This window comes from Camelus ferus, chromosome 16, assembly GCF_009834535.1.
Source record: "Camelus ferus isolate YT-003-E chromosome 16, BCGSAC_Cfer_1.0, whole genome shotgun sequence".
NCBI lineage: Eukaryota > Metazoa > Chordata > Mammalia > Artiodactyla > Camelidae > Camelus > Camelus ferus.
In genome coordinates, this window is record NC_045711.1 from 44,353,777 (window position 1) to 44,378,618 (window position 24,842).

The following is a 24,842-nucleotide window of genomic DNA, read 5'->3' on the forward strand; positions in this document are numbered from 1 at the left end:
AATCTGCCCTGAAGGACGCAGGAGAAGTCACTGCAGCTCATGAGCGCAGCCATGCGTGTCCTGTGATGGCTGGAGGGGAGCCTCGGACCCAGTATGCGGCTTCCTGGCCGGCCCAACCCTGGCCTTCCTTTGGGGTGGTGCCTGGTGAGTACCCCTCAGGCCCTGCTTCATAGAGCGCCCAGCCAGGCGGGCCATATTGCCCTCTCTGGATCAGAGGACACTGACTCGGTCACTTACTGGTCTCGCAGCTGGTGGAGGACGTGGGACGGGACTCTGCTGGGGTGGCTCCTGGGAGATGGATCCCACCCCACCCAAGCTGAGCTGCCGCCCCGCAGCTCCCCAGCATCCTACTCATCACTGATTCTCAGCTCTGCCTCTTAGAAGCGGCCACTTCCCTCCACATCCGCCAACGCCCTCAGGTCTCCCAGTTTCCACCTGAATCCTGCTCTGCCTTGCTCGGTCCACCCAGCCCCACTCCTCCAACCTAGAGCAGCCAGAGCAAATCCACCCGCAGTCCTGCAGGGCTTCTGTGGCTCTGAGTGCGTGGCTCGCTGCCCACGCCCCCTCTCCTCGTGCCCCCACCTAGCAGCAGAGAGCGCAGCTCGCGCCTCTGTTCCCTCCCCTGCGATGGCTCATCAAAGTCCTGCATCACACAGGACCCTGGGGTGGAGGAGCACTGCCGCCATGGCTGAAAGTCAGAGCCAGAATGTCAGGTGCAAACCCAAGTTTTGCCACAGACTGGCTGTCTCAGGCCAGAAGCGGTCTTTGGAGAAACACCAGGAGTAGACCCTCCGCCTGGTTTCTTTCCATCCGAATGAGGCGCCCTGCTCGGCGCTGGCTTTGGGTGCCAGCTTTGGGCGCTGGCAGGTCTGGCAGGGTGTCACTGTGCCGGCTCTCCATAGTTCAGAGCTGTGGAGGCAACTGCGCGGTGGACACCAGCTCGCTGAAGGGCGTGAGGACTCCGTGTGCTGTGGTCCCTGGGGCCACCGTCACTCGTGGACACTTGTTTAGCATTCCAACACACTATTTATTGAGAATTCATATACACGTGAAGCTCCCCTTCCATGCCCCTCTCCTCCCCTCACCGAGGGCACCCCCTGCTGCCTAGGAAAGAGTTCCCGGCACGAAAGTTTCCAAAGAAGCTTCACTCTGAGGAAACACACCGGAGTCCCTGCACTCTCTAGCTCTGGGACCTCGGCCTCCCGCTGACACCACCCCTCCCCCTGCTCCTGCAAGGCCTCCCCCTCCCCCTCCCACTGACAGAACCTCTCCTGCAGCCCCTGGAGCTCAGCCAAGGCCGCCTCTGAGCTCAGGCCCGGGGCTCCCGGGGATGTGCCCACGCCCCTCCCCCGGCCACGTCCCGGGGCGCCTGTTCTGCTGGCAAGTTCTCTGAAGGGTGTCCCTCCTCTGAGAAGGGAACAAGTGGATTTCTCCACATTCGGTTTCCTTCTTCAGACCTGCTGTACTTTTCCTTTTGTTCGGACATTGTCTTGTGGAGATTTTTCTCACGTTCCCTGCTGGGGTTCACAGCTGTCTTCACGACCTTCAGCTTTCTGTCAGACTGGGCCAAAGACGTACCCATGCGGCTCACCTCCCCGGACAGCTCTCTCAGCTTCTCTCGTTCACGGCATCCCTTTCCCCTCGACAAGAGAGCTCTCCAGAGAAAAAGGACTCCCCAGGCGCTGTGCAACCAGGACATCAGGTTGAATGTGGTCCCAGGCCAGGGGCCCGCCAGCACCTCGGCCCAGTGGCCCATCAGGAGGACAACGCTCTGAAGGGTTCCAAGCCCTGACGTGCTGACATTTGAGGGCCCGCCCTTGACAAAAGCCACCATCGCCTGCTCGGATAGCCGCCGCCGCTGCCTCAACGCTGCAGCAATGGTGGACAGTCTGGCCTGGGCTGGTGGCCTGGGGTCTCTCACGTCTGTGTCAGGACGCCCCACGTCTTTGAGTCCAGGTCACTCTTGCTGCCCCATTCCCCAGCCTCCCATCTGTCTGGCGGAGTAACTGAACTGCTGTAAAGCAGGCCGGGCTGCTGGTGCCGGTTCTTCCCTTCATGGCAGTCGGGTCTGGGAGTCAGGGAGGCAGCCAGGGCCACGGTTTCTGGGGCCCCTCTCCTCACCCTCTGCAGCCTCTGGGCTCAGATGCCTGGAGGGCAGCGTGGGGACAGCACACGTGAGGACAGGAATGAGGTATTCCTCTTCCACCAGGTAGCAGCAGCTGACCTGGGTCTGGCAGAGGTGCTGAAGGCCACAGGCAGAAGACGAGTTGGGGAACAGCCAGAGAAAGCTTGGGGCTGGATACCCACTGCGGACTTGGAGGGGGTCCTGGAGAGTGCGGCATAGGGGTCAGCGGCTGTCCTGTTTACCTCGGTGTCGGGGGCGCTCGGCTGGCTGGTGAGAAGCTGGGTTGGGATGCCAGAGGCCTGGGAGGGGCGCTCCCAGGATGGGCAGGGGTCAGCTGTGCTCCTGTTCTTGGAGCCAGATACCCCGCCGTGGGGCTGGAACCAGAGGGAGAGGAGCCAGGCCAGCCCCCGCAGGTGCAGGAGGCCCCGGGTGTGGGTGCATGGACTCGCTGGCCTGCAGAGGGGAGCGAAGGTGGACGCCAGCACGAAAGTGGAGTGTGCAGTGTGGCTGAGGGGCCCGGGACAAGAAGAATGGGCACAGAGTGCGTCAGAGGTGAGCACAGAGCAGGCGGTGGAGAAGGCGGTGGAGAAGGCGGCAACAACAAGCAAGAGCACCAGAAAGGCCGTCTCTGCTATGGCTGGCCTCGGCAGCGGCGCCCGCTTTTATAACCGCCAGTGGTTCATCACAATGCCCCCCTGTGACCCCCACGGCCCCTCTGGCCAATCGCCAGGCAGCTCTCAGCAGGCCATGCCTCCGGCCAATCGCCAGGCGCCTCTCACCGCGTCCCTCTGTGACAGAAAAGAACAAATCTGGCTCCATGTGCGACCTGTTCCTTTGGCTCTCCCCCGTGCCCTGTTTCCTGTGTTTAGTCTTGCCAGCTCTGCACCTTTTGTAAAAGAATGTTGCCTTTAGCCTCAAATACACAGGAGAGCTCATCCTCAAGGCTCTGACCTTTAAGAGTATAACACTTTTGCACTCATACAAAGATGACAAGTTGCAGAATAGAAAATAATGTTTTGTTTTGTGGGAGGTTTACAGGGACACCAAGACCTGACCCACATGGACAGCTGCAAAAGCAAAGGATTCTGACACCAAGAAGTTTGCAAAACCAACCACCCCCTGTCCCTTTTTACTATAAAAGGAACCTGAATTCTGACTTGGGGAAAATGGTTCTCGGGACCGTTAGCCCCCATCTTCTCGGTCGGCTGGCTTTCCGAATAAAGTCACTATTCCTTGCCCCCGCTGCCCCCCAAAAAAGTCTAGTCCAACCTTTCCTAAAATGTGTAGCATGGCTTGTTTCTAGATATTATGTGTAGAAATTTCGGTTCAATCATCAAAAGAGTCAGGAAATGTGGGACTTAACAATAAACATGCTTCTTCCTTCAGGTCTTCCCAACGTTTAATATCCTAATGGGACTCTGATCTGTAAGAGGGGACGCCCAGATTCCTTCACCTGGATTTAAAAGATAGTCTGTATTGTTGACTTTGTTCCTGTCAATTAAAAAAAAGCAATAAGGTATTTTAAGAGCAGTTTCAGGTTTACAAAGTCACTGAGTAGGAAGTACAGAGAGTTCACATGTAACCCGCTCCTTCCTTCACCGCTCACCCCCGTTTCTGCATTATTAACACCTTGCGCTAATGTGGTACATTGGTTATAGTTGATGGAGCAATGTTGATACGTTGTTATTAACTGAAGTCCTCAGTCTGCCTTAGTTATTCTCTCTCAGCTTGTGCGGTTCTATGAGCTTTGAGAAATGAGTGATAGCATGTGTCCACTATACAGTATCACACAAAACAGTTTCACTGGCTTCAATACCCTTTTCCACATCTGTTCACACCCCTCCCCCAATATTTCCTGGCACCAGCAAACACCGATCTTTCCATCGTCTGTAAGTTTGCTTTCCCTGGAAAGTCGTAGAGTTGTACTCATCCAGTATGTAGCCTTTTCAAAATGAAGTATTTTACTTAACCATATGCATTTAGAGTTTTTCTGTCCTTTTTTTGTTTGTTTGTTTGGCTTGATACCTCACTTCTTGTTATCTCTGAGTAATAGTCCATTATATGGATGGACCACAATTTGTTTATCCTTTCACCTATTAAAAGACACCTTGGTTGCTTCCAAAAAAAAAAGTTTTTGTGGCATTCAGCTGGTTAAGCATTTCCCTCTTCAATCAGATTTACCATATCTATTCGCTTAGCACTCTGGTGTGTGTAGGAGTATGGGGATTGGGTTTAGATTGGGTCTATTTGGCCCAGACTTTCAGGCTCTGTCCTAATTTTGTGAAATTATGTTTTGTCATCTTTTTTGATGAAGACAAGTGGGTGACTAAACTCTAAAACAATTCCAGATAAATTCATTTGCAGATAAAATAATCCAATGCCCTAATAGACAAGGTGCTCAGATTTTTGCTGTGATAAATGTATTCACTTACAGGTGCAGTATATGAACATGTAGATGAATTCACTTTCTCTGACGCGGAAGCTGCTTTTCTGAGATGCAAGGAGGGAGAGCCTCTTCTAGGGAAACTGGGGCCTGCCCAGAGCCCAGCCTGGACCCAGAAGAAGGTGAGGATACAAAGCGCTGCCCCCTGCCTCCAGCCTCCTGCAAAAAGTGACAGGCAGGAGGCTTAGAAGCTGAGACCTACAGTCAGCTCAAATGCTAATTTGCCACTTAACATGCGTTAGGTACATGTTGCTGCCACCATCACTCCCTAATTTAAAATAAAAGAAAGATGCATCCCTTTCTAATACACAGACGGCATAATTCATTATTATTTCAAACTTGGAAGGGCCTCAGTACACAACTTTTTCTCCCGGCAAGTCACTGCCCTAAAGAAAGTTTAAAGATCAATTACTGTAAACCAAAGAGCTTTTCTATTATAAGTAAACACCTCATACAGCAACTATTACCATTTAGTTACCTAAGTGTGCACTTAGCAAATAATTTGTCGCCAAGGTTATATCAGGCAGGAGCATTAGGCAAAGCTGGGCTTAAGCATAGCTGATTGAGATTTTATGTATAGTTGCTTTATTCATTGCTTCCAGGAGAAAACAACAGAAGCCAGTGCACACAGAGTGGGCTTTGGGGGCCCACCTGCCAATTGTTGGATCTAGCTTGCTGTGTGACCTTTGGAAAACCACATAACATCTCTGTGCTGTTTCCTTATTTGTGCTCAATCATTGCTGAGGCCTTCTCCTGCACCAGCTTCCTCTGCCACTGCAATTTGACACCAGCCTTGACCAAATCATAAATGCCTAGTTAATGGGATAAAAATGAGTTTGAATCTGGGATTCTGGTCATTAACCCCATGTCACCATCTGCTGGAGCCGTGTGATGACAGGGCCAGGTGAACTGGAATCATCCAACACTTGTTAAACATGCAGATTCTGCAGATTCTGCAGATTCCTGCTCCGTTCCCCCTCCCAGTAGGAGTCTGTGCAGCCTGAGAATCTCAGCTAGGGATCTTCGACTGGAGACTCCTGACTTCGAGGGCTGTTGGCTAAGTTCTCCTCCTTAACTTCCTAGTTTACAAAAACCCAGGTGCCAGTGAAAGTTGGGGTCAGGTATGAGCTGCGCGCTGGTTACCTACCTGAGGGAGATGGTACTCCAGCTTCACTCCCCCTGACTTTTGCGTGGACTGGTGCCCTTGACGCTTCCCATGCACGCTTCTGTCCACTTCCTGAATCAGATAAGATCATGGTATCATAAAGAAATAATGAAACAATAGGTGTTTAATGTTTGCCAGTGGGAAGTTAGGAAGACAGTCCCAAGAGGGCCTCTTCCTTACCCTCAATCAGATTTTGGTTTAGTCTGTAATACAAGTCCTCGTCCCTTCATACAGAATCAGTGGCTGCTTTCTCTTATTTATTTATTTTGTTTTCAATGAGACACCCCTACACGTAGTCCCTTCGGCACCGAAGGCCTGCCTCTCCAGGTAGGCAGAGGCGAGGCCTGGACTGCACCTAATCATGCTCGTTTCTACCCCGAAGGCCCTTTACTTCAGTCCTTCTGTTTAAAGACAAAATTCCTCACATAAACCAAGCAGGCCTGGTTCACATCTACCCCATGGGCAGAGAAGAAGGCACCCAGGACACTGAGGCCCTGATTTCTGCTTTGATTTCATGTCTCTTCTCTTCAGACTGTGAAAGTCCAGATCACCCCACCCCTTCTCCTGTCTGCCGTCTGCTTTCTGTTTTTTCTCGTCTAGGCCTCCTTTATTTCACGGTTTCGTCTTTATGCGTCCTCCTCTCTGAGGCCGCCTCTGCCCCTCTTTCCCCTGGGAAGGAAGTTGGAGAAAGATGCCGTTGTTGTCTGTTTTCGCTCTGTCTCCCCATCCCCAGGGGGCCAACTGCTTCCCACGTGAGGAGGAAGAAACAGAGAGGCCCTGAAATCAACAAGCCACAGACAGGCTTTCAACAAAAACTTTATTAGCACAGCTTCAGCCTCAGGTGAGCTGGCGAGCTATGGGCGAGCTGAAGAAACACAGGGCCAAAGAGGCCGGCCCTGCCTGGCTGCTGAGTGGAGCTGCCTCTCCCCCTTGTGGCTGCAAATGCTTCTGATCATCGGGAACAAGTCGATGGTGGCGGTGGTGTTCTTTCACACCCTGATCACTTTCTTATCTTACAACTGCCTTGACTCACCAGCCCTCCCACCCACCCACCTACCTTCTTGTATCAGTGCCCCTCCCCCTCCACCCTGCTCCCCTCTCTGTTCACCCATCTGCTCTTTGCAAAAGGGCTTCACTGTGTCTGCAAGCGGTGCACTTCACTTGGGTATCTGTCGGCATTTGGTGACTTTTTTTTATCTCCTATATTCATTTTAATCCCATTTATTTACTCCCTAACTCTCTCATGAAACAACATGAAATCAAAGCAACGAACTAGGAGTGAGAAGAGGTGAACAGGATTCGAGGAAAAAGGGAACCACGCATTTCTGCTCATAATCACGTTCATCTTTTTCTCTGCATCTGTATGCATCCCACTGCAAATTCATTACACGTGTTTTAGCATGTCCAAGCCCACGGTCGGCACTGCAAGGGAATAAACAAGACGGAGAAAGCACAGCCCTGCTCCCACGGAGCTTTTCATCTCACAAACAAGGCCCTAATAATGTCTTCTGTCTGTGTCATCCTTGATGCGAAACTCTGACACAGGCATCTTCCTCTCTGATTTCTGTTAGCAGAAGAGGGGTCATTGTTTCCACAATATGAGAAAGAAAACTGAGGCTCAAAGAGTTGAAGGACCCTGAGAAGGCAGTAGGAGGATCTGGGGCTCCAACCCCAGTTTCCTGACTCCAGATTTCATGTCCTTTCCATCCTGCTGCTATTCTGATCAAGTCCCCTCCACGGATACATCACAGTGCTGTGACACCATGAAGCAGTGTGGCAGTGCCATGTCAACTGGCCACGACAAGAATTGTTGGCCCTAGGGAAAATGAAATCAATGAGGGCTGGAGAGAGCGGCCAGGAAGGATGGGTGGGAGATGGAGTCTGGAGGAAGATACAGGACTTGGCCATAGAGGTACACCAGGGAGGGTCTTTCAGACCTTATGTGTCCTTGTGTGTCATTCAAAAGGCCATGAGGGAGGAGGGTATAGCTCAAGCAGTAGAGTGCATGCTTAGCATGCACAAGGTCCTGGGTTCAATCCCCAGTACTTCCCTCTAAGAATAAATAAACCTAACTACCTCCTCCCCACCAAAAAAAAAAAAAAAGAAGGCCATGGAAGAGCCACCAGGGAAGCCGAGTTATCAAGGGCTTATTGTGGACCAAGGGAGGAAGAGGTATTTATCTTCTCCCTTAATCTCTGTATATACAAATATAAATGCAGACATACGGACATGCATCTCGGTTTTCCGTGTCTGATTATGCATTCAATCAGCAAGGATTTATTGCCTGCTAATTCGGTCCAGGCACTTTGATAAAACAACATGGGAGGACACCAATAAGTAAGAGACATCATTTCATTGTTGCGGGAGGAGGTAACTGACAGGACGCGACTGCAGGTTGACCCTCGAGCTGGCCCCGGGCAATGAGAGGATCCTCACCTCTCCCCTGTCCTTGGAACAGACACTCTGCCCACTATCCCCACAGTGGGAGTCGGTTTCAAGGACACAGACTTGAGAGAGTAATGTGGTGTTGTTGAGACCATCTGGAGGGTGTACGTGACTGAGCCCAGTTAAGGCCTCTACATAAACGCTAAAGATTTGGGTGGGCGAGAGCAGAGAACTACTCATCTTGCGGTGCCCAGGACGAGCCTCATGTGAATGTTAAGTTTCCTTGCTTGTTTTTTTTTTTTTTTAATGGAGGTACTGGGGATTGAACCCAGAACCTCGTGCATGCTAAGCACGTGCTCTACCACTGAGCTACACCCCCCCTCCTTCCTCTAGCTTGTTCAACTTGCCACCAACTAATCTGGAGTGGCTGCTTCCTCCCTTGGCCTCTCCTTGCCCTCCGTGTACGGGGGCCGGTCTGTGAACTAACCATTGTTCCCAGGGAGTGGGCAGGGCGGGGGTCTGTGCATACTGCAGACAGAGCTCAGGACTGGGGGATATCGGGGGGCCTGGCATTGACACATCCTGTAAGTTCTCTGTACGGATTGGATTTCCATGGGGAGAGGGAATTAATATGTATTGGGAGCCAACATCTCATTTCATCCTGTGAGGTTACTCTGCACATTTTACAGACAAGGAGACTAGTCAGTACCACTGGTACCAGCAGTAAGTGTATTTTTCTCTGAGGGGGGAGGAGTGAGGACCGTCTCCAGACAGGGCCAGCTGTCCTTAGAGGATGAACTTCTTACCCTACTCACCCAGCAGTGCCTCCTTCAGAAGCCCCACCCTCCTTCCTGAACACACGGCTCCTACCTCTCTGTATCTCTACAAGACCTGCCAACCAAACTCGAAACCAAATTGCCTATGCATCTCTAAGGCAGTCATAGATTCCATGACCATAACGAAGCATGTTCTGTGAGTCAAGTCAGAATCCTAAGCATCAGGACAGCTTCAAAGAGGAATCAGGCTGGTGCCTTTCTACCACAGAGCTTGCGGCTGGGTGAGCAGGCCTGACGCGTACAGCCTCGATGCAGGACAGGGTGACAGGTCTGTGATGGGGCTGGCAGTGTGCTGGGGGCCGAGGTGGGCTGACAGCAGCATTGGCATCAAGGCTCCAATCCCAGCACTGAGGCTGACACTGAGACATTCCAGAGCTCTCTCCAGACACAGCCAGCTTGACGCCTCAAGAGAGACAGGTCAGGTGCCAGTAACTATGTCAAGAATGTACCTGAACTGTATTCATTACCAGGAGTTTCTCAGCTTCAGCACCTTTCGCATTTGGGGCTGGACAGTTCTGTGTGGTGGGGAGCTGTCCTGTGCATCGTAGGATGTTCAGCCTCATGCCTGACCTCTGCCCACCAGATGCCAGCAGCATCCCTGCACCTGTTGTGACAACCGAAAGTGTCTCCAGATTCCTGGGGGAAAAAAAATCACTCCCAGTTGGGAACCACTGAGTGACTCCTAACTGTGATCACTGCCACTTCATAAGCTCTTCCCCAACTAAACTGAGGCTCAGCAAGCTTAAATCACATACGTGGGCAAGGGCACACGGCTCGGAAGAGCTGGGAGCCAGCGATCTGCTTCCAGCGTCCACACTGTGTACTGTCCACTGTCTGCCTATCACCACGTGCCTGGTGCTGAGGACTCAGTGGCGCTCAGTAACCCCACCAGGGATGGACCGTTCCTCATGGCAGTCCCTCCCGTCTGTACTGCGCTTCACTGCCTTTCTTTCCACAAGCCACACAACAACCCTTCACTGCAGATCTCACTCCCATTTATAAATGAGCACACAGAGACCTGGATTGACAAGGAGGGGATTGCACCCACTCACAGAGCAGACAAGCCACCAGAGCCCAGACGTGGACCCACGTCTTGTAATTCTGTGCCCTCCATTACTCAGAGTGGAGTCAGCACTGATTAAATGACGGGAGGCAGAGGAACGACTTAATGAAAAAGAAATGCGAATGCAGGGTGATGGATGTATTTATCCACCCAAGATAAGGGAGAGACCTTTGCTGTAAGAATAGATCCAAGGAGAACCCATGAAATTACAAGCCTGACTGTGCGAAAGATGGGAAGGGTGCGCAGAGAATGCTCGGTACATCTAGTTGACTTCACTGGGAAAACATTCTGAGGCTGCCACCTGAAACCGAAATTCGCCGTCTTCACTTAAAGTAGCGATACCCATGGTCCTGTGAGGAGGGGTTATAATCCAATAGAGTTGAAGTTGTTGATTAAAACGATGCCAGTGCTTAAGCTGTTCAAAGGGCAATCCCAGTTCTAAAGAAACCACATATGTGTGTGCAGTCCCGAGGGTCCTGTGGGCTGCACACCCTTGGACACTGAAATGTCCTACTAAGTTCTCTGTACAGATTGGATTTCCAGGGAGGGAAGGAAATCAACATGTATCAGGAGCCAATGTCTCATTTCATCCTGTGGGGTTAGTCTGCCTATTTTACAGACAAGGAGACTGAGGCCTGAAGGGGTTAAGTAAATTGCCGCAGTCCCACTGTTGGTGTGGGAATGAGCTTCCTGCGAGAGTCCAGGGTCACTGAATCCTGCTGTTGCCCATGTGCCTTGTGAGGCCTTGAGGTTCTAGTGCTGGTGTCAGACAGTGGTGAGGTAAGTCCCGGATCCACCCACCCTAGTTCTGTTTCATAAAGCACACTCTTTAACTTGTCTAAACCTCAGTTTGCTCATCTGTAAAATGGGGATAGTCCCAGTACCACCTCCTAGGACAGAGGGGAGGATCTGATGAGTTGAAGTGTGTAAAGCACTAATACGTATCTAAGAAAAGTTCAGTAACTATGGCTACCATTATTAACACCATTACTATTACCATCGTCAAAAAGAGACCCAGGGGACATGGAACCACACCCTGCGGACCTGTGATCTTTCTTTGGTCCCCATGTCACCCACCCTTTCCCTGTGCCAAATGCGAAGCGTGCCATCAGGAATTAGGGTTTAAATCTGAGTGCAGACAAGCAAGGTGGCGTCAATATCCACAAGCCAGCGTGCAGGTAGGTCCCGTGGACAAGGAGAGGACCCTCACAAAAGTTCGGGGCCTTCCCCTGAGATGGGGGGACACTCAGACAGGGTCATTTATACCCTCTTCTGCATTGCTGGAAGGTCTCCCTACCTTAAAAGTGCTGTGATTCTGAGCTCCCCTCCTTCGTGGGAACACGGTAGCACAAGGATCTGCACTTTAAATCTGTGTCCACTTAGGCCCCCAAAGAGCCTCATCAAGGATCTTATTTTACCTTCAGAAGAAACAGTGACCGATCACGCCCTGGGCTTCTGCTGTTTTCACCTCCTTCCTGCTTCTGCTGTTTTGACCTTGACATCCAGCAGCCCTGCAGGTAAGATGATGTTTCTCTGACAGGGGAGGCACCTGCGGAGCACAGAAGTTAACTCATTTGCTCACGGTGTGGAAGGAATTCTGAGCATTAGGAAAGAGTGAGTGGGTGTACGTATGTCAGAATTTCTTCTAGTTGGGGGATAGTACAGCTCAGTGTAGAGTGCATGCTTAGCATGCATGAGGTCCTAGGTTCAATCCCCGGTACCTCCTCTAAAAAATAAATTTAAAAACCTAATTACCTTCCCCCCCCAATTTTTTTTTTTAAACTTGAATAAAAAGAGTTTCTCCTAAGGGATATTAAATGTGGTTGGAGAAACAGAGAAGGTTGGAGGGATTTCTTTGTCTGAATAGGAAATGAGAGGAACAGGGACGTGTATCGACTTCCCCATCTCTGAGTAAAATTCAAAGTCCTTTCAATGCCCTGCACCTATCACAGGGCACCCTTCCGAGCGTTCTTTTTTTTTAAAATTTTTACTGATATGTAGGTTGATTTGCAACATTGTTTTAGTTTCAGGTGTACAGCATAGCGATTCAGTTATACATACACATGTATATGTTCTTTTTCAGATTCTTTTTCCTTATAGGTTATGACAAGCTATTGAATATAGCTCCCTGTGCTATACAGTAGGACCTCATTTATCTATTTTATATTTAGTAGTTTATATCTGCTAATCCCAATCTCCTAATTTATCCCTCCACCCCACCTTTCCCCTTTGGTAACCACAAATTTGTTTTCTACATCTGTGAGTCTCTTTCTGTTTTGTTAATAGGTTCATTTGTATCAATTTTTTTTTGGTTCCAATTATAAGTGATATCATATGATAGTTGTCTTTCTCTGTCTGATTTTCTTCAGTTAATATGATAATCTCTAGGTCCATTCATGTTGCTACAAATGGCATTATTTCATTATTTTTTATGGCTGAGTAGTATTCCATTGTATAAATATACCACAACTTCTTTATCCAGTCATCTGTCAATGGATATTTAGGTTGTTTCCATGTCTTGGCTATTGTATATAGTGCTGCTATGAACACTGGCGTGCATGTAACTTTTCAAATTGGAGTTTTCTCCAGATATATGCCCAGGAGTGGGATTGCTGGATCATATGGTAACTGTTTTTAGTATTTTAAAGAAACCTCCATAGTGTTCTCCCGATAGTTCTCTTTTTAAAATATATTTTTATTGAAGCACAGTCAGTTTACAATGTTGTGTCAGTTTCTGGTGTACAGCACAGTACTTCAGTCACATAGGAACATACATACATTTGTGCTCATATTCTTTTTCACCACAGGTTACCCGATAGCTCTTATCTTACTTACTTCCCTCGTGTACCATCTGCCTCCCCAGCTAGAGTGTGAGCTCCTGGAAGGTAAGGGTTCAGGGCTGCCTTATTTAGGCCAGTCTCCCGACACCAAATCCAGCCCGTGATAGAGACTCAATTGCTATTTGTTGAATTAACTTAAAACAAACTATTGTGCTTCTTGATTTTCTGCAGGTGTCCCCGGGCCTATAGTCTTCCACATAAACAGAGATATCCAACCCGAGGTGGAAGAATTTCTTCAAAAAGTAACAACATTAGGCCCACAGTGTCTGATTCCCTCGTTATACCACTTTCCCCCTGTCCGTCCCACAGCAGAATTGTTTTCAACACATTTCAACTCATCAGATCCTCCACTAACTAGAAGCTCTTTGAAGACAGAGAACATGTCCTATTGTGCCTTGTATCCTCAACGGCCAGCGGAGAGCTTAATACATCGAAGAGGCTCAAAACTATTTAGGAAAAAAAAAAAAGTGTAGCCTCAAAGAAACAGCTTCAGCACATATTCACCATTTTATTCAAATATCCACTGATTTACTGCCACGTGCCAGGCTCTTGGGTACAATGTACATACTATCCTGGTCCCCACCCTCCTCAGGCTCAGTCTAACTAGTGCTTCTGCAACAAATGAGTTTCCAACAGTCACATATTCACTGATGTTACAAGATGAAAGAAATAAAAGGAAGGAAGGAAAGAGAGAGAGACAGAGAGAAAAGAAAGAAAGAAAGAAAGAAAGAAAGAAAGAAAGAAAGAAAGAAAGAAAGAAAGAAAGAAAGAAAGAAAGAAGAAAGAAAGAAAGAAGAGAAAGAAAGAGAGAGAAAGAAAGAGAGGGAGAGAGAAAGAAAGAAAGAGAGAGAGAAAGAAAGAGAGAGAAAGAAAAAGTGGAAAAAGGCTTAAAAATTTCACTCCTTGTGTTTCTTGCCCAAATGGACCAGAAACCGACCAGCAACGATGTCAAAGCCATTACTGCAAAGCCAATTTACTTCTAGAGTTACAGTTGTCCTCCAGGAACTTGAGCTACACTCCAGAGAGGTCATTACTTGCTGTAGACACATTATTGAGGGCAACGGTGTCCTTTCCAGCCTGGGGCGCCCTCAGTCAAGTGTGATAGCAGGAAACGAGGTCAAAGTAATTAACCTCGTGTGATTTCAGTCGGACTCGTTGCAGAATCACCCACAGGCACTGCATGTTTTGTTCCAGTTGAATCATCTAAACGTATCTGTTTTTAACCCAAGCTTCTTCCTCTTCCTCCCTCCCTACTTTTCCCGCCCCCTGCCTATTTTTTCTAACTCTCAGTCCATACCCTTTTTGTTTTACTCCCTCTCTTTTATTCCCTCCTCCCTTCCCATCCCCCTACAGGTTCTGCCGGTGACAGTTTTGCTGGGGTTTTCAGCACCATAATCCTCGCACCCAATCGTAACTCTCAGGAGAAAACCAGACGGCCTCACTTGTCAAGGCTTTTAGCAACTTTGTTTCAAGTACACCTCTTCCACCCACCCCAAGTCTCCATTAAATCCCCTCACATCCAGATACTCCCTGTCACCCCATCCATGCCTGAGGCTGCATTGGGCATCCCTACAGCATCCCACCTGGCTGAGGACCAGCTTTGGGAGTCAGCTCTGGGTTCAAAGGCTGTTTCCACCGTTTGCTACCCAATATGGACCCACCTGTGAAACGAGGGTGCCACTCTTTACCGGACTGTGAGGAATGAATTGGAGAAGTACCTGGAGTTTCTTTCAGTGTGTGGATTTGAACGAGCATTAATTCCATTCCCCCATCCATCCGTCTTCCTCATTCAACAAATATGTACTGAAATTTCAACTACATACTCAGTGCTGGGCACTGTTTTGGAACTGGTATGACCTCTTTTGCCATCTGGGGGTACCATCACAGCCACATGTTCTGGTTGTTGTGAAGTGAATCACTCAAGCCATCACTCCTCATCAGCATGAAGTCTAGAATCTTCCTCCCTCTTGGTGTTATTTTATTTTCTCTGCCGTCATTCCCCACTCGTACCACTTCTTCAAGAACTCCAGAGTTTAGTTGAAGGTGCGGTCCTCAGACTACAAGTGCAATTGCTCGACATCACCACAGGAGGTCACTGCTGAGGAACAGTCTCACGGAGGCTCAGAGACACTGGCCCACTCAGCCATGGGTGGCTGAGATGACGCCACCCATGCTGGCCTAGATCCGTGCACGGGCTGCAATGGGGACCCACGCTGGAGCCAAGTTCTACTAGTTCCCAAGCGCACATGCTCAGCTGTGCTGACCCTAGGTCGGTACACCGCGTCAGAGGAGCCAGGAGCTAAGAAGCTCACTCACACATGAAGTTTCAGAAGTTTCCACCAGGTCTCCCTGACCAGTCCACCTGAGCCCGCCTTCTAGCCCATGAGCTTGATGAGGGCCACCACTCTCCACCCTACTGATTTCCCTCATCACATGCCTCTGGGATGAGGGGGACCACCTCTGCCCCATTCCACCCTGTTGGGCCAGCAGAATCCCTTTGTAGATCGGTCCACACCTTCCCAGGCCCCTGCCGAACAAGTAAAGAGACAGCTTGTGCCAAGTCCCCCAGAAGTCCCCCAACAGCCCTCCCCCCCCTCGCCCCTCAACAACACACACTCCAAGTCCTGTTACCACCTTCCCAAAGGAACGTGGGTGCCTCCCATCAGAGAAGGTCTGCTCCATGCTGGCTACTGGGCTCTCCTCCACAGAGAAAGGCTACATTTTTTTTTTCCCTACACAATTGCATTTAAATTTGACCAGGTGTCCCATCTTAGTTTTTGAAAATTCAAAGCAGAGTGAAACAAAGCACTGCCCTTGAGGAATTTACAATGCAAGGGAAGACACCAATGAACTCCCAGATGACTCCAGGCATAACAACCGTTCTCTTCCACTAACCAAATCCCACCCCATCAGGAATGCCTTAAGGGAGACAGAGATATTAGGTGCCCGAGAAACAGAAGGCGAAGATGCTGGGAACCGCCACCTTGAGCTGCCCAAGACTATTTTAGCCACCTCCACTGTTGTCCCCACTCCCACCACCCCACCAAGAGGCAGCCCTTCACAGAGTCTCAGTGGAGACGAAGGCTTCTGAGCTAGACAGGCTGTGGCTAGACCTGGAAGAAGGGCCAGTTTCTAAATCAGTCTCCCCTTTCCGTCCTTCACACACTGTTGGTGAGTGAATGTAGATCTGAGGAAGTGAAGAGATTGGTGCCAAGGACCAACACCCCCATCCTCTACTTCATTCCCTCTGAAGCACAAAGCCCGAGGTGCTTCAGCCTTAAACTGCACCCTCTGCCTTTGCTCCCTTTCCGGGGAGCTCCAGCGAGGTGTGGTCACGAGGCGAGGTGCACACTCCACACTCCAGATCTGGGAGCGTGGGAGGGGGTGGGGTTAGCAGGCTTTGAATAAACAAAGCGAATGAGGCTGAGCCACTGTTGAAACTGGAGGAAATTGCTTCCAGCATTTTCGAGTCCTGGCTCGACTCATAATTTAACCTTGAGTATAGTTTTCAAAAATCATTAAGTCCCCAAAGCCTTCATCTCTAGTGGTGATTAGTCCTGACGCAGTAAGCAGGAAGTTAATATATTTGTGTCGAAGGAGGTATGTCACGCACGAAAAATCTATTTGTTCTCAATTTGCTTACCGACCATTTACTGACTGCTCCTGGACAGGCACTGTACTGAGAGCCAGAAGGATATGACAGTGGACAAACACAGCCTCCCTCCCTCCCTCCCTCCAAGGAGCTAACAGGGGACAAGAAATCAGCACTTATGGAATACCTGCTGAATACCAGAGATTGTGGCAGGCGCTTTTGCCCCCATTCACCCTCACACCTACCATGCAACTTTCTCTGTTTTATATATCAGTAAACTGAGGCCCACAGGAGGTTAGATATTTTACCCAGAGTCACATGGTTAAAATGGGAAGATCCGGAATTCAAACTGTGGTTGAATTCCAAAATCTGTGCAATGACCACTTTTTCCAAGAACTACACAGGAATAGAGGCCATCCCACCCGCTTCGAGCTCTGTTTTCCTGGTCATCCCATCTACATCACATCTACTTAACAAAATGGTGAATGCAGTGTTGGCTGGACCTAAGCAAGTCAGGATGTTCTTCCAAACAACATGCGAAGAGGTGTCTTTTAATTTAAAATCATATGAAGACAGCCAAGGGATGGGATGGAGAGGTCAGAACCCTCCCACCGCACACAAGAAAAATAACAGGGGAAAAAAGTGCAAAAAATGTGCAGTGGTTATTCTAGCGCTCCCTGTGTGCCGAGCACACGCAACGTGCGTGATATGAACGGCTTTTAATCCTCACAGCAAACCTACAGAGCAGATGTAGTGTCATCCTCATTTTACAGATGAGGAAACAGGCACAAAGAAGGAACTTGCCCAAAATTGACACAGCTAGTGAGTGGAGGACCTGGAATTTGACCCCAGGGTCCAACCTGTTAGAAAATGGTGATGGTTAAGATAGGGAGATAGGTGGTTGGATGGACGCATGCGTGGATGGACTGACAGACAGATAAACAGATAGACAGACAAAGAGATACAGGCATACCTCCGAGATATTTCGGCTTCCATTCCAGACCACTACAATAAAGATAATATCTCATTAAAGTTGAGTCACACAAATGTTTTGGTTTCTCAGTGCATATAAAAGTCATGTTTACACTATACTGTAATCTATTAAGTGTGCATAGCATGATGTCCAAAACTCAATATGCATACATTAATTAAAAGTATTTAATTGCTAAAAAATGCTAGCCATCATCTGAGCCTTCGGTGAATCATAATCTCTTCACTGGTGGAGGGTTTGAAATATTGTAAGAATTACCAAAATGTGACACAGAGACACAAAGTGAACAAATGTTATCAGAAAAAAAACGGAGCCAATAGACTTGTTCGACACAGGGTTGCCACAAGCCTTCAATTTGTAAAAAATACAAAGCACAATAAAGCAAAGATCAATAAAACAAGGTATGCCTGTTGATAGGTACACAGATAAGCAGACAGATGGATGGCTGGGTGGACAGGTAGTTGGATAGATAGATGAAGACAGATATGTAGGTAGATAGATGGATGTTTGGATGGATGGATGGATAGATAGACAGGTGGATAGACAGACAGATGGACAGACAATGATCTGAGGCACATATACAAGGACCTCAGGGACTTGGTGAGGAAGAGGAGCCCAAGGGCCAGGCCGCCAGCAGAGCTCTTGGGCTGCACTCTGCCAACATAAAGGCTGCATGGTCCCTGTGAAAATGTTTAGCCAGGATTGACCCCTGCCCTTCCCTTCTACCAGGGAGGAAGGTGTGGATCCGGCTGGCACTCTCTGGAGTCATAAAACGCCCATCCCTGGGCTCTCTGTGTGCCTGGAGCCGACTGATAGCTTAACCCCCACTCCCCACTGCAGGACCCTTAGCATACCTGCATTTCTGCAAGATATAAAACACCTTCTCTTGATGTGTGTTTATCCTAATAAAACCCATCACCCCAAGAGACAGCCCGGCTCATAATACCCTAACACCCTAGGCGGACAGGAGACACATCCTGCCCTTATCAGTCCTAAAACCTATTATTCAGAGACGTCCCTGACAGATCTTACAACCAATCAAGTACTTGTGCAGGAATTGATCCCTCAGCCCCCTACTCCTTGTGTGCACAGCCCCCTACCTCCAATAAAAGACCCTGCACACCAACCCTCCCCACCCTCCCCACGGCGCTCACGCAGTCACGCAGGCACCTCTTGCCTGTGTGGCCAGCTGTTGCCTATAGCAGTGTCTCTATTAAACTTTCCTAAACTCTTCTCGGTCTCTGGTAACTCTTCACCAACCCACCGTCACTGTCACTGCCTCGTGTGCCCCCAACTGAAGGTTGATCATCTCAAGATATTTTCCTTTTATCTGGGAACTCATGGCCATGCTGGCCTCCCTGAGAGATCCTGGCACCCTGACCTCAGTTACGTAGCCGGAGGCAGAGCAAAAATGCAGCTCCCAGGGCTGGGCTCTCAACACTTGCTTTCTGAATGTGCACGGCTGGTGGGACCCCGGTGGGGCAGCCCTCTCTATTGGTTCTTGGCAACTTCCACCCCAGACGTGGGAGGGGGTGGGGAAGAGCAGAACTTCAGCGTTACAGGGTTTTCTTTGTCTCCAAAGATAAGAGCAGTTTAACTTGAAACTGGTTAATTGTAGATGCTCTTATCTGCCTCACTTCCTAGCCTGTGACAGTCCAATCCTGCACCTCCACAGAATTAACGGATCACTGCCCAGTAGTAAAATACCTAAGACTGCGTACAGGGTCACCACATTTAGCATCCAAACCCTGGATACTTTCGAAGCGGAAAGAGAACACAGTAACAACAATGCTGGGACAGCAGGTTTCAAACGAGGCTGTCCCAGATGCATCTGGATCTAAGGTCACCCTTTGTAGACCCATCTACTTGACAGGCACTGTTCTAAGTACCACACAGATTTTTAACCCATTTAATTCTCACCACAGCCCTAAGAAGGAGGAAAAAAGCATCATCTCCATTTGCACTGACGAAGAAACAAGTTCAAGGTCACATGGCTGGAAAGCAGACCTTGCACTTGACCTCCCTGCTGCAGATCCCATGCCCTCCACGTCGTCAGCGATGCCTTCTCCCTGCCTCTGGCACTAAGCCTGGGGAAAAAGCTAAAGGCAGAGAAGGAGAAAGAGGGAAGATCAGCAGGGAGGAGAGGAGCCGTAAGGATGGGCAAGGTCGCAGTAGGAAGCGGAGTCACACAACATTTCTAGCACAGATCTCTAGTCACTTTATGCGTGTTTGTCACTCAGGATCGGCAGGTGGGGCCCCGAGGTTACAAAACGAATAATGATCCTGACGTTCCTGCGCCTGGGCTCGGGGAGAGCCCTGTGAGAGCCCGGAGTAAGGATAAAATGGGAAGGTTTAAGCAGCTCAGCCTCTGTATCTACCTACCCCATCCAATTGTCCTCCCATATGTCCCCAAGCAGTGGATCAGCGAAACCCAAGAAACTTCCCGGTTGCCATGGAAATGACAAGGATGTATCTAATAGGAAGTGAGACTGGAAGGAGCTGTTGTAACAGCTTCCTTGGGCAACCCCCGAGCAATGACCCTTTGAATCCAGAGTCAGAGATTTCTCTGGGCAATAGCCACAGCCCTGAGGTTGTCAGTATCCTCCAACTGGCACCCTGGTGACCACACTTTCACCTCAAGTTCATCTCGAAATAGGTGGTAAAACTGGAAAGGGGAAAAGAAAGGGAATTCCCCAGTGATCATACAAAACCATTTGCTGTCTGTTGCAAGCTCTCATCGGGGCATCAGTGGACAGGACATGGAGAGCGAGCCCGTGGGGTGCTTGACCCCCGCATCTTTCCACAGATCTAAAGAGTAGGTACATGGCCACCACAACCCAGGTAGATCAAAATAACCCCACTCATGGAAGGATGGTCTTATTTACCAGGTAGACGCATCCCCTTTCTACTTAAACTTGACAACATTCGAGGAACCAAGACTCTGAAAACTAGTTTTCCAAGAGAGTACAGGAAAATCTAGGCGGGAAATGGGGAATCACAGACAAATGGACATACAAGTTATTCTTGGGTAAGAGCCAACTTTGAGTTTAGCACAAGCTGCAAGTTCAGTTCCATCCCTTCCTCTGTTTCTTTTATGACTGCAAGAAACGGAGGGATCTGGCTTCTAAACGTGGCAAGAAACCCCAGATTCTCACTCCAAGGGTATTGCAGAGAACTTTTGTGTGCTTTTGACACCACAGAAGCCAGCTTGGAGGATCCAAACCCAAGACCAGGTTTCTGGGCACTCAAGGACCCCCTCCGGGTCATTCTGGGCTCACTAAGGAGGTACCCTCCTCCCTGAGCAGCTCTTCCACTGACGTCTGACTGCTCACAACTGGCCAGAATAGACGTTCTGTCTTCTGTTTGTTCTCCAGGGTGCAGTGGAAAAGATTCATTTGTATACACCTTCATTTATTATCTTTCCAAAACTTTTGATTCAGAGCATCCTGTGATGGGTATGATATATCACACAAATGAGACAGCCTCGCTATAAGGATTTTAAATGCAAGTTCGACCCCCATATCCATGCTCTTCAGCACGCTGCATCCAGGTTTTGGGGTCCTGGATTGGTGGGTGGGAGAGAGCAGGGAGTGGGGATGGAGGTGGGAGTCGGTCGGGAGTGAAAAATATAGTAGAGAAAGAAATTTTGCTTCCTCTATTCTGCAATGTTTCCTCAGGTCTTCCTTCCTCTCCTGGCTGAGGTCATGCATTATTTATCCCTCACACACAGCATTTTTGCAGTCATAATAAAGGTCAGAAGGGGAGGAAGAAAGAGTTATCTAAATCCACAGCTATATTCAGGTGCACTCAGAATGACATATTGCATCTAATGGAATCCATTTGAAAACAAAATAAAAAAGTGAGCTTCAATGTTTCTTCTGTCTTTCTATTATTCTTTTCTTCCTTTTTTTTTTCTACATGCAAAAAATTTATGGGCAAGTTTCCACCCCTCCTCGACCCATTTTCCTTCCTGCCTCCCCTGACCCCAGTGCTGTTTTTATGCATAAATTAGTTCTGTGACCCTAATTCTCTCTGGTGTAAGAAGCTTTTCCCCTCTGATTTTGTAACCCCCTCAGATATCTTAATGTTCTCTTTTGAAATCCTCAAACCTATTCACTTTAATTAAAACAATAAATATGTGTTCTCTGCCATTTGGAGGGAGTGACTTTGGGGATATCAAGGCATAAAAGCAAACAGATGGGATGTTGTAGTTCAGAAAAAATGGAGTCCCCGAGCTGGTACTTGCCGGTTTCATGATGCGCTTCTGTCAGCCACGGGGACATTCTGTCATTGGTCGCTGACCTTTGGTGCTCCTCAGTGACAGTTCCTGACCTGATTTTCAGTAACGTTCAGCTTCTGTGAGCCATCAAGCTGCATTAGAGCCAGAAGACTTGGTGCTTTTAAAAAAGATGCCTGAATATGGAGTTCATTTGTTTCTTCCTCAGTACATGAAGGAAACAAACCTGGGTCAAGAGAAGAAGATCAGAAGATTCTGGTTCCACTCGCATTCCTGGAGTCCCACCAAAAAAACAATGAGAAAAGATAACCTATAGTTTTCATGGCTGAAGTAAGGAAACTGCCAAAAGCTTCCAGACAACAATGTATTAATTCTATCAACCAAACACTGTCTAGATGGAGATGAGGGAACCTGGAAGCCACTGACCAGAGCCCTTGGACTCTTTAATCAATAGAAATTGATAGGAGGCCCTAATTCAGGACTGGTGCTGGGGCAGGAGGGAGGGGGAAAACGCAACAGACCCCCTTGCTGGATCCCTGAGTGGAGGCGAGCTGGTCCCTTAAACGGGGTGAGGCTAAGGGTGGACGCGTGGATCAGGCGGGAGGGATGGCTTAGGTGGCCTGCCCACCCCCTTGGTGAGGCTGCGTGCAGGGACCACGCACAGTCCCCTGCTTCTGCTCCTGACGCCTCAGAAGGGGCAATTGGGTTTCGGTCTTTCTGTAACTCATTGTTCATAATTTGCCCCAACCACGCATGCCTGCAGTTGAGTTTCTCCGTATTCCGTTGCTGGAGGAGACAGTTGTTCAGGTGCAAGCACTGCAGGAAAAGGTCCCAGGTCCCGGGTCCCAGCCTGTCTCAGGGGAGGCCACACATACTGCCTCAAATCTCTGGTACGATAAGGATTCCCCCAGAGTAAGTGCCCTTGCCCTGAAATGAATACCCAGGGAAGCTCCGAGTGGAGGGTCAGTGTCTGGGGTCAGGGCCATCCACAAGGGACAGGAGAGACAGCCAGACACTGTAGAGAACGAATGTCCACCTGTGGAAACAAGAGGATGAAGCGGGGTCCTTAGAAGCAATGATGGCAACACGTATTTCCAGATTGGCAGCTAATGGATAAATGACAACACAGCATTAAATTAAAAAAAAAAAAAAAGGATTGCTATTAGAGAAGAATGAAGAGGAAGAGGAGAGGGAAAGGCGAGGAGGAGGAGGAAACGAAGAAAGAAGTTTAGGTTCAGGGATAGAGAACAAACATTACTTGAGCACCTTCTTTGTGCCAGGATGTGCTCAGTAATTTGAATATATGTATTGTTTTATTTCATTCTCATAATAGTGCAAGACCGAGACGACTTTCTCTATTTTACATATATTTAAATTGACAGTTATAAACAGAGGTTAGATAGTTTTAACAAGGTCAAACAACTATAACAGACTTTTGCACTCAGGCACACTGATGTCAAAGCCCATGTTCATTCAATTACATCATCACTGTCACCACCATCATCATCAGCACCATCATCATTGCCATCAGCACCATCATCTTTATCTTCATCCTCACTGACAGGCACTGAGTATTTAAACGTGTCATCACACTGTGAATATGCACATTTTAAAAAATTTAATTATCACAACAACTCCATTTTGTCGTCTAGTGAACTGAGGCTTAGCAAAAGCTAAGTGACATTCCCCAGACCGCACAGCTGGTCGGTGGCAGAGCCCAGACCATCTGAGTCCCTACTTTTAACCATGCTGATCTACTGCCTCCCACCACTTCCAGGGAGACCCAGCGATCCCGCTTGCTGGCTAAACACATCACCTTTCCTCTTTCACACTTGGCTTCCTCACCTACCAGATGAGCAGTCTGGGCTAAATTATTTAAGATTCTGTGCCCACCTGATCTGACCAACGAATCTAACTTCAGAGCAGCAGCAGGAGGGAATGTCTTTGGTTTAAGTTTTTCTTTTTAAAATAGCCTGTCTTCTCTCTTCCTGGGAGAGCAGCAGTAAATATACCGATGAACTGGGGACAAAAGAACCTACAAATCCTGCAAAATGAAATCACGTGGCAAAATGTGGTTATTCTGAGGGAGAGAATGAAAGTCCTAAGGGCAGTTTTCTATGCCTTTTCACTCAGCTGCCAATCAGCCGTCTACCCTGGCATATTTTCAGAAGAGCTGCTCTATTCAACCCAATGACTCAAGTGGACAATTTGGAGCTCATCACAGTGACATCCCATAGCCTGCACCCAGATGTCCAGGATGGCCTCCTTCCACCTACATGCACCCAATCAATCACCAAGTCACATTGATTTCACCTCTGGAATAACCTGCCATCAGCATCCCATTTCTAGCACCTTTGCCCAAGGTTTTATTACCTCCTCTCTGGATTAGTATAGTAATCTAAATACTTTGGTACATATAAGCCACTTCCTCAGGGCCAGCAGAGCAATATTTTTCAAACACAAATCTGATCATGACACCCTTATACTAACCAGCATAAATAATAAGGTTTTTTTTTAAAAAAAATGCTGGCGTATATTAAAAAGCCACTCATGCCTGTCCCTACCCTACATGTCCAGCTTCACTCATCTCCCAGTCCATCCCTTTATACCTCAGCCATGCTGGACCACTCATGCTTCTTAGACACGGCATGAATTCCTATCCTCTCGTGTCTTTTTTCCTCTCACCCAGAATGCTCCCTAGCATCTCCCCAACTCCTGGACTCTACTGCATAGAGAACTCCTATTCATGCTTCAAGACCTAGTTCAACTGTCAACTTCACTGGGATACATCAACTTCGCTGCGGTTTCTCAGCTAGAGTTTATCACTTCTATAGCTCCAAGGCTCTGGCACTAAAAAGACAACAATTTAGACCGCTGGTTTTGTGTTTATTGCCTTTATTGGACTAAAAGCTTCCGAGAGAAAAGGAAGATGCCTAAATACTGAACAGATGGCACAACATGTTGAGCGTGTCAATACCATTTAAGACTAGACTATGCCAGTGGCTTTGCCAGGTGAATTCATTAGTACTTGAATGATTTATTCAAATAAATGAAGTCAGAGGCTAAGGAGCACCCCGCTCCCCAGAATATTTGAGAAAAGCATTTGAGAAGGTCATTTTGCAACAGCTTATGAGGTCTGTTCAAGAAACACACGTTAAATGTTAC

General features: G+C 48.5%; 1 long non-coding RNA gene across 1 annotated transcript in view; it reads right to left on the reverse strand.

Annotated features, from left to right (window-relative positions):
• Window positions 1-778: 778 nt before the first annotated feature.
• The window catches only part of LOC116656817, a 123,516-nt gene continuing 99,452 nt past the window's right edge, over window positions 779-24,842 (reverse strand). Inside the window, exons 2-5 of the long non-coding RNA XR_004311804.1 lie at window positions 11,436-11,566; window positions 5,716-5,805; window positions 4,558-4,727; window positions 779-3,616 (exon numbers count right to left, since the gene is read on the reverse strand). This is a non-coding gene — a long non-coding RNA (uncharacterized LOC116656817). The remainder of the gene's footprint in view (window positions 3,617-4,557; window positions 4,728-5,715; window positions 5,806-11,435; window positions 11,567-24,842) is intronic.